The sequence below is a fragment of the Gorilla gorilla genome, chromosome 12, assembly GCF_029281585.2.
Source record: "Gorilla gorilla gorilla isolate KB3781 chromosome 12, NHGRI_mGorGor1-v2.1_pri, whole genome shotgun sequence".
NCBI lineage: Eukaryota > Metazoa > Chordata > Mammalia > Primates > Hominidae > Gorilla > Gorilla gorilla.
This window is the reverse complement of record NC_073236.2, coordinates 35,505,509-35,515,150: the sequence shown is the minus strand read 5'-3', so window position 1 is coordinate 35,515,150 and position 9,642 is coordinate 35,505,509.

The window sequence follows — 9,642 nt, the reverse complement described above, 5'->3', positions numbered from 1 at the left end:
GGTCCTGCTGCCCTTGTTAAGTGGGCTTGTGATACCCTACCTTGTTTTAACCTGAATTGACTCTCCCTTAGCTAAGAGAGCCAGACAGACTCCATCTTGGCTCTTTCATTTGCGGCCCCTTACCCACCCCACTTCCTCAAGGACTTAACTTGTGCAAGCTGACTCCCAGCACATCCAATAATGCAATTAACTGATAAGATACTGTGGCAAGCTATATCCACAGTTCCCAGGAATTCGCCCGGTTAATAGCACCCAGAGCCCCGGCGTTTGTGTCCGGTTGATAACGCCCAAAGCCCCGTGTCTATCACCTCGTGATAGATTTTAAGCCCCTGCACCTGGAACTGTTTGCTTTCCCGCAACCATTTATCCTTTTAACTTTTTGCCTGCTTTACTTCTGTAAGATTGTTTTAACTAGACCCCCACCTGTCCTTTCTAAACCAAAGTATAAAAGAAAATCAAGCCCCTTCTTTGGGGCTGAGAGAATTTTGAGCACTAGCTGTCTCTCAGTCGCCGGCTAATAAAGGACCCCTGAATTCGTCTCAAAGTGCAGCGTTTCTCTGTAACTCGCTCGGTTACAACAGGCTCAGCTCCCCAGTCTGCCTGAGGATCCCCTCACACCCTACCCTGAAGCCTCCTTCTTGGGGACCTCCTTTCTGGCCCTCTACTATCCTCTGGCCGCCTGAATCCCCTTTAGAAAATCTGAGTTCCGGCCTCTAGGCTAGGATACTTTTCTCCTTCATACAGCCCCCTCCAAAATGGTGTTTGCTAGCAGCCTCCCTTTTCCCCAGCGGCATCTTGAAACTCCAGGTGCAGCAAGCATCCCTTCACATCCATGCTGGACGCTCATTTCTTGGAGTATTGAGAGAAGAAGACCCCGGCACATTGAAGAGAGGAGAAATTACAGCATCAAATCACATTCATACTACAATAATGAGAGTCGCACTGATTATGTGCCAGACATTGCTGTACGCACATCACAATTAATAAGCCATTCAACCTATTTTCCAGATAAGGTAAGTAAAGCCCAGAGAGGTTAACTAAGAGATGCCAAGTGGCCAGGTGGGATTGCAGCCCAGGCAGCCTGACCCCACCCACGTGCTGCTGCACATAAAGGAAGAAAACTTTGGTTGTAAAATATCTCCCTGAAGGAGGCCAGCGCCCCAGGGAGCTGGAAGCTGAGCCAGCTATGGGGCAGGGTGCCTCTGTGTGGGTGGGGGGCTTCCAGTTTCCAGGGTCTTCAGGTCCTGAGAAGGGGATTCCCAGCCTCTGCAAGGCACTGGCCCTACAGCCCCTGAGCCCCCCACTTCCTGTCCCAGAGGCTGGTCTGGAAACTACAAAGCCCAGTGCTCAGACAGCTCTGAGATTGGGCTACAGATAATCTGAGATTGGCATGCAGATAAGGTCCTCTGTTCTGCCAGAGTGGAAGGAGGTGGATGCATCTTTTGAATGTTTACAGTAAAGGGCAAACGGATGGAAATGTGGGCTAGGAAAGTTGCGGTGCATTTGCCTCATTGGGTTGGGGTAAACATTCACTCTACTCATGCCAAGAGCATCTGAAGAAATTCATCAGTCACCCCCATATCCTCAGGTCTTTGCCCACACCTCTTCACCTGCCTATTTCCTAGTCCTCTTTCAGGTCTCCAATTAAGCGTGTTTTCCTCCAGGAAGGCTTCCCAATCCTCAGACCGGGCAGGGATGGGCTTTCTGTCCATTTCATCTGGAGCTGAGCAGGTCCAATCTGGCTGCACAGTTAAGAGAACACAAGCCACTGCTGGGAGACGTGCCCCAGGGAGATGGGGTGGAGGCTCCAGCAGGCCCGAGAGGAGTCACACCCCAGTGCAATGAGCCCCAAAGGAAACAGGTCCATCCAGGGCCCCTCCTGGATTCTCTCTGGGTGTACAGAAAAATGGTGACTTTTTTTTTTTTTTTTTGAGACGGAGTCTCGCTCTTTCACCCAGGCCGGACTGCAGTGGCGCTATCTCGGCTCACTGCAAGCTCCGCCTCCCGGGTTCACGCCATTCTCCTCCCTCAGCCTCCCAAGCAGCTGGGACTACAAGCGCCCACCACCGCGCCCGGCTAATTTTTTGTATTTTTAGTAGAGACGGAGTTTCACCGTTAGCCAGGATGGTCTCGATCTCCTGACCTCGTGATCCACCCGTCTCGGCCTCCCAAAGTGCTGGGATTACAGGCGTGAGCCACCGCGCCAGGCCAAAAATGGTGACTTGTATCTCCTTTCCTTCTGGTTCTTTTCTGGTTCTGCCACTTAACCCTGAGGGACCGTGAGCACGTTACTTAGCCTCTCTGCGCCTTGGTTTCCTCCCTTAGGAAACGGGGATAATGGTACCTGTCTTGTAGGCTGTTGTGAAAGTTAAAAGAGGCCTAAAGGCAAATGCTCCATTACTGCCACCACCACCGTCATCTCTCATGCCTAGTGACTGCGCGTCCGAGTGCAGCAACGGGATTCCCTTGCGCCCTCCAGGGGCAGCTCTCCAGTATTGCAGGCTGCCAAGCACAACTCAGGCGTCCCCGAAGGCTGAAAGTGACCACCGCCCTGCCCTGAAATAAAAAAAATTAATCCAGCTGGTTTAAGTCAGAAAAGAATTGCTTGACCACAGCAGCCACATGCTGTGCTCTCCCCTGGGGGCTTCTCAAGTGGATGGCTCCTTCGGAAGCCTTCAAACTGCCATGGCACTGCCACCTCCTGAGACCCCTGGCTACTTATTTATTCAATACTGAACACCCGTTCTATGCCAGACTCTTTTCCGGGTACTCTGTTCTATGGATCCGCAGTGAACAGCACATGAAAATCCCTTCCCTCATGGAGCTGACATTCTAGTGGGAGAGACAGAGAATGAACAAAATAGATAAATATTTCATAGAGTATGTCACATGGTTACAGGTGCTAAGGAGTAAAATAAATCAGAAAGGGTAGGCGAGGTCTTGAGCATGTAATTTTGAGCCAGTCAGGGCATGCCTCGGAGGGGATAACCTGTGAATCAAGACTTGAAGGTGGCTCACGCCTGTAATCCCAGCACTTTGGGAGGCTGAGGCAGGCAGATCACAAGGTCAGGAGATCGAGACCATCCTGGCTAACGGTGAAACTCCGTCTCTACTAAAAATACAAAAAATTAGCCGGGCGTGGTGGCGGGCGTCTGTAGTCCCAGCTACTCGGGAGGCTGAGGCAGGAGAATGGCGTGAACCCAGGAGACGGAGCCTGCAGTGAGCTGAAATCGCGCCACTGCACTCCAGCCTGGGTGACAGAGTGAGACTCCGTCTCAAAAAAAAAAAAAAAAAAAAAATACTGAAGGAGACGTAGGAGAGAGCCACGGAGATACAGAGATATTGGGGGAAGAGCATTCCCAGCAAAGGTCTTAAGCAGGACTGTGTCATCTGTGAGGTGGGAACTATCTTGTTCCCAGCTGCGACCCCAGCAACTGGAGTGGTACCTAGCACGATAGTACTCAATAAATATTGCATGGATGGGTGAAAAAAATCTCACATACGCGCTTCAGGAACAGCTTGCTCTGGGCTCAACTGATGGCCCCAAGGTTGTTGGCTTCATTCTCAGACAAGGTTTCTCCCTATGGTCCAAGAAAGTCACTCAGCTTCAAATCCTATTCAAGGAGCAAGAATCTATTTCTCGGTATTACCGGAAAAACCCCCAGCACAGATCATTGGCTGAGTAGATCACCTGTCCATCCCCCAGCCAATCCCTGACGCCAGCGGATGGCATGGGGACGTGGCTTAGGACCAGGTCACATGCCCCACCCACAGCACACTCTGGAAGGAAGGAGTGGCTGGAAGGAGGAGAAGGGATGCTGGGTGGGCACAGCGCTGAAGTCTTGCAGAATATTCGTAACAGCTTAAATGCATCTATTTCTTTCTATCAAGCACGACTGCGTGCTGGCCCCAGCTAAGGTACATTTAACGCTCACAACAGCCCCAGCGAGTAGTAGATTAGCCTCATTTTACAGATCTAGAAACTGAGACCAAGAGGAAACTTAGGCTTGAAATTCCACAGCTAGCAAGTGGGGAACCTGGGACCTCCTGGCTCAAAGGGAGCTTGGAGCTTCCACAGGGCTCCACCCTGAAATCCCCTGTGCTATCAGGGTGACTGCCGTCATCAAGCTAGGGACAAGCAGGCTGAACCAACCCTGAGCTAAAGCTGCAAGGCCTTAGCGTGAAGGCAAACTGACAGCGCAAAGGCAGCCACCTCTTTGATGGAGAAAGGGAAATGGAAATGCTAGTTCAGGGCAGTTCCCAGGGGCCCACAGGCCATGTGGGGACTGTTGGCAGAGGCTATAGGCGCTGATAGGGCTTGTTCCTCAAATGCAAGCCCAGGGTAGAGGTATGAGGCCAGCAGAAGGGTGGGCTGCCTCTCAGGGCTGGGGTCCCAAGAAGTTGCAATGAGGATGGGACGAGGGTGCACGTGCAACCTGTTGAAAATTCAAGGAAAATCTGGTATGCTTGCTGTGCCTGCTGTATGCCCAGGCTGGGGCAGCTGCATCTCCTTCCAAGCGCAGAGGACGCCAGCCACCTGCTGCCCCACAGCCACCACACATCCAGCCCAGCACAGGGCCTGGCACCCGGCAGGTGTCCAATAAATGTTTGCTGCTGAACGGACCACCCAATGGCTCTGTAAAGAGGGTAAATTATCAGCCTCATTGCCAAGAAGAAGAAGCCAAGGCTCTGAGAAGGTCCAGGCAGGACAAGTATTGAAGCCCAGCTGGACCCATCTCCCCAGCACCATGCCTGGGAAACTCCCAGCGTTGTGAGGGCCGGGCAGGCGAATGTCAGGTGGCACAGGCCACACCCCAATTGCTGGCATTCCTCTCCTGGGGCACCTGCCCTGGTGAAGCACTCAGAGACCTTTGGACAGCCGGCAGGTCCTCCGAGGTGACCAGGGCCCCACTCTCCCCACCTCCCCGCCGGCTTCAATCTGAGAAATGGAAAGGTTGGTGCTCATCTCATAGCGAAGGGGCTGGAGCACAGATACCAGGGCAGGCTCCGAGGTCAACCCCCAGTGGAGAGCTCTGGGAGGGCCACATGGTGGGGTGTACCTGCCCACCAGGGCACTGTGCCTGGCATGGGGAGGTGCCCAGTAAGTGCTGACTTGAGCAGAAACCAGTTGGTAAGTTACACCCGTTGTTGATGCTGCTGATGCTGGGGAAGGAATGGGCTCTCCCCTCCCCCAGCTCTCCACGCGGCCACCCATTCCCCACCCAGTTCTTCTTCCCCACCCTCTTGGAACAAGTGGGCTGAACCAACCTCTTGGGGCTCATTCCTGGCCCATCAGTACTCCCTCCCCTCACCCTCCTCCTTCTAACACCTCCTCCTACCCCCTCCTCCATTCAAATCTCCCACCCACCACATAGTTCCCGCTTCTCCACTTCCCTCCCCCCATTCCTCTACCTTCCTTATCCCCACTCCACTCCCTCAGCTTATTCTCCCCACTCTCTCCACCTTATTCTTCCCCACCCACACCATTGTCCCTGCCCTCCTCCCTTCTCCTATCCTGGCCCTCATCTCCCTCATCTTACCCTACCCCTTAGTCTCTGCCACACCATTCCATCACCCCGCAGCTGCCCTCCCCACAGCCCCCCAGTGCTCCCCCTCCACACCCCCACACCCCGAGCACCAGGCCGGGAAGGTCAGGAGGAGGCCCTGCAGGCACATCTGGGGATTTTGGTAACCCTCCTTGGGAAGCGCCTAACTGGTGCCTCCTCTCCTCTGCGCAGAGGGAAGTGGCTGCTGGGATAGACAGGAAGGGGTCTGAGCCTCCCAAGGGCCAGAAACGCAGAAGTGCATTGCGGGTCCAGTGAGTCCTCACTTAGCTCACTGAGAGGTTCTTGGAGACTGCAACTTGAAGTGCAGTAAGGAAACCAATTTTCCCGTAGGCTAACTGCTATAGACAAGAGGTAAGTTCCTATGGCATATTCTGGGTCACAAAAACATCACCAACCATCTACATAAGGACCCCAAATGCTTTAATATTAAACATTAAAATAATTGTGAGCTATACATACCTTTAAGAATGATTACTAAAAAATAAGTCAGATCATGATTTCTCCACTTACACAGTTCAGGGTAGCAGGGGCCGGAGCCCAGCCCGGCAGCTCAGGACAGCGCAAGGTGGGAACCAGCCCCAGCCAGGACTCCATCCCCTCTCAGGACACACTCACACACACCCACACTCACTCACGCTGGGACACTGTAGACACACCTGTGCACCGATAGCTTTGGGATGTAGAAGGAAACAGAGTTCCCGGAGAAAACCCCCGCAAACACGGGGAGAACGGGCAGGCTCCACACAGACAGTGGCCCCAGCCAGGAATCAGGTTTGGTTTTTTTTCTCATCACCATTACAACCAAATGACATTGAAAAAAATGGGCATGGTGGTGGGCGCCTGTAATCCCAGCTACTCAGGAGGCTGAGGCAGGAAAATCGCTTGAACCTGGGAGGCGGAGATTGCAGTGAGCAGAGATCGCGCCACTACACTCCAGCCTGGGCGACAGAGTGAGACTTAGTCTCATAAAAAAAAAAAAAAAAAAAAAAAAAAAAGGCCGGGCAGGGTGGCTCACACCTGTAATTCCAGCACTTTGGGAGGCCGAGGTGAGTGGATCACGAGGTCAGGAGATCAAGACCATCCTGGCTAACACGGTGAAACCCCGTCTCTACTAAAAATACAAAAAATTAGCCAGGCGTGGTGGCAGGCACCTGTAGTCCCCGCTACTCGGGAGGCTGAGGCAGGAGAATGGCGTGAACCTGGGAGGCGGAGCTTGCAGTGAGCCGAGATCGCGCCACTGCACTCCAGCCTGGGCGACAGAGCCAGACTCCGTCTCAAAAAAAAAAAAAAAAAAAAAATGACGTTATTGTATTAGAGGAGCTGCTGTCCAAATGTCCTAAGCAGTCGGGGGATCCTTGAGAATGAGACAAGCATCTGGACTGGGACTCTTGGTTCTCCAAGCCCCTGATTAGGCAGGTGGGCTGGGGTGGGCCTGGGAGCCAGCTCTGTCCAGTACATCAGGCCCTCTGTGGCTACAGCAGGACCAAAGTCCCAAGACCACTAACTGGGCAATTTTTAACTAAATGGCCTAATGTGGTGGAAAGAGTTTTTCTAGGGATGGGCTGTTTTTCCATCTTGGCAAAGAACTGAGCAGAGCCTTCCAGGGCCACCTCGTCTTCACTCCCCACACAAATAGGTCCAAAGCTCTCAGGTCCTAGCTGGACCGCCTCTGAGCTACTCCTGACCACCCCTCCCCCTGCCTTTCCTGAGGCCCAGCTCCCAGAGCCCATCCATGAATGGAGAAGGTAGCCAGGAACCCTTCAGACGCAACAGTTGCCCCCAGGAACCTGCAAACCTGCTGACCACAAGCACCAGGGCCATAACCCACATCCCTTGATTCCCTAAACACACTCTCCCATGCCTTGCAGTGGCCCTGGGCCCAGCCCAATCAATCTGACGTACTCTCAATACTCAAAGTATCAGAAAAAGATTGTGTGGCCATGTATTCATTTCCCAGGGCTGCCATAACAACCACAAACCGAGTAGCTTAAAACAGCAAAAATTTATTCTGTCACATTCTGGAGGCCAGAGTCTGAAACCGAGGTGTTAGCAGGGCTGCAGGCCCCTCAGAGGCTCTAGAGAAGAATTGTCCCTTATATCCAGTAGACAGGCAATAACAAGTGTTGGCGAGGATATGGAGAAAAGGGAACTCTCATACATTATTGCTAATGTATGGAATGTACGTTAGTACAACCACTATGGAGAACAGTTTGGAGGTTCCTCAAAAAACTAAAAATAGAGCTACCATACAATCCAGCAATCCCACTGCTGTGTATATACTCAAAAGAAGGGAAATCAGTGTATAAAAGAGATATCTGCACTCTCGTGTTTATTGCGGCACTATTCACAATAGCCAAGATCTGGAAACAACTTAAACAGTCTATCAACAGATGAATGGATGAGGAAATGTGGTACATTTACACAATGGAGTACTATTCAGCCATTCAAAAAATGGTCATTTGCACCAACATAGATGGAACTGGAAGTCATTATGTTGAGTGAAATAAGCCAGGCACAGAAAGACAAACTTTGCATGCGCTCATCATTTCTGAGAGCTAAGAATTAAAACAATTGAATTCATGGAGATAGAGAGTAGAAGGGTGGTTACCAGAGGCTGGGAAGAGTAGTGGGGGTGGGGGAGATGTAAGGATGGTTAATAGGTACAAAAAATAAAAGAATGAATAAGACCTAGTATTATCTGATAGCACAGTAGGGTGACCACAGTCAATAGTAATTTAATTGCACCTTAAAAATAACTAAAAGAACATAATTGGATTGTTTATAACATGAAGGATAAATGCACCAGGTTTTGGATACTCCATTCACCCTCACGTGATTATTATGCATGGCATGCCTGTATCAAAATATCTCGTGTACCCCATAAATACATACACCTACTATGTACCCACAGAAATTAAAAGTTAAAAAAATCTCTTACTACTCTATATATCCTCCTACTAGTTCTGTTTCTCTCATGGGACCCTGACTCATCCAAATTTTGGTACTAGAAGAGAGGAACAGAATCTTAAATCTATTTCCAGTGGCCAAGAGGGCATTTAGGTACTCCATGGCATGATGCGGCAATAGAGATATACAAAATATTACCATTGGATACTCTCAATCAAACACATATAAAAGGCAAGGTTCTGGGTGCCCACGTGTTTGATGATATCTGAGAACATTTTAGTTAAACTGAGGAGTATGATATTGGCTGGTTGCTGGAGAAAGTGGGGAAAGAAAGGGATGAGTTTAGGCTTTCACATTCCCAGCTTAAACTCTGCATAAATGAACTGAAAGTTTCTATGGGCCGGGCATGGTGGCTCATGCCTATAATCCCAGCACTTTGAGAGGCCGAGGCGGGGGGATCACCTGAGGTCAGGAGTTTGAGAGCAGCCTGGCCAACATGGTGAAACTCCATCTCTACTAAAAATACAAAAATTAGCTGGGTGTGGTGGCACGCACCTATAATCCCAGCTACTCGGGAGGCTGAGTCAGGAGAATCGCTTGAACCCAGGAGGCGGAGGTTGCAGTGAGCCAAGATCACACCACTGCACTCCAGCATGGGCAACAAGCAAGACTCTGTCACAAAAAAAAAAAAAAAAAAAAAAAATTGGGAGGCCAAGGCGGGCAGATCACAAGGTCAAGAGATCGGGACCATCCTGGTCAACATGGTGAAACACTGTCTCTGCTAAAAATACAAAAATTAGCCGGGTGTGGTGGCAAGTGCCTGTAGTCCCAGCTACTCGGGAGGCTGAGGCAGGAGAATCGCTTGAACCCGGGAGGCGGAGGTTGCAGTGAGCCGAGATCACGCCACTGCACTCCAGCATGGGTGACAGAGCAAGACTCTGACTCAATAAATAAATAACCCCACTTCATGACACTCTCAATTACCCCATTTCTTTGTGCTGGTCACGCAAGCAGGAAATCACCTCCTGGGGCGCTCCCACAATTCTTAGCAGTTTCTTTGCAGATATAATACTTTCCGTACTCCCACCTCCCATAAAAGCTATTTAGTATGGTTGTGCTCACACCCTGGACTGTGATCTTGCTCGGGGAGGAATGCATGCCTGGGTCA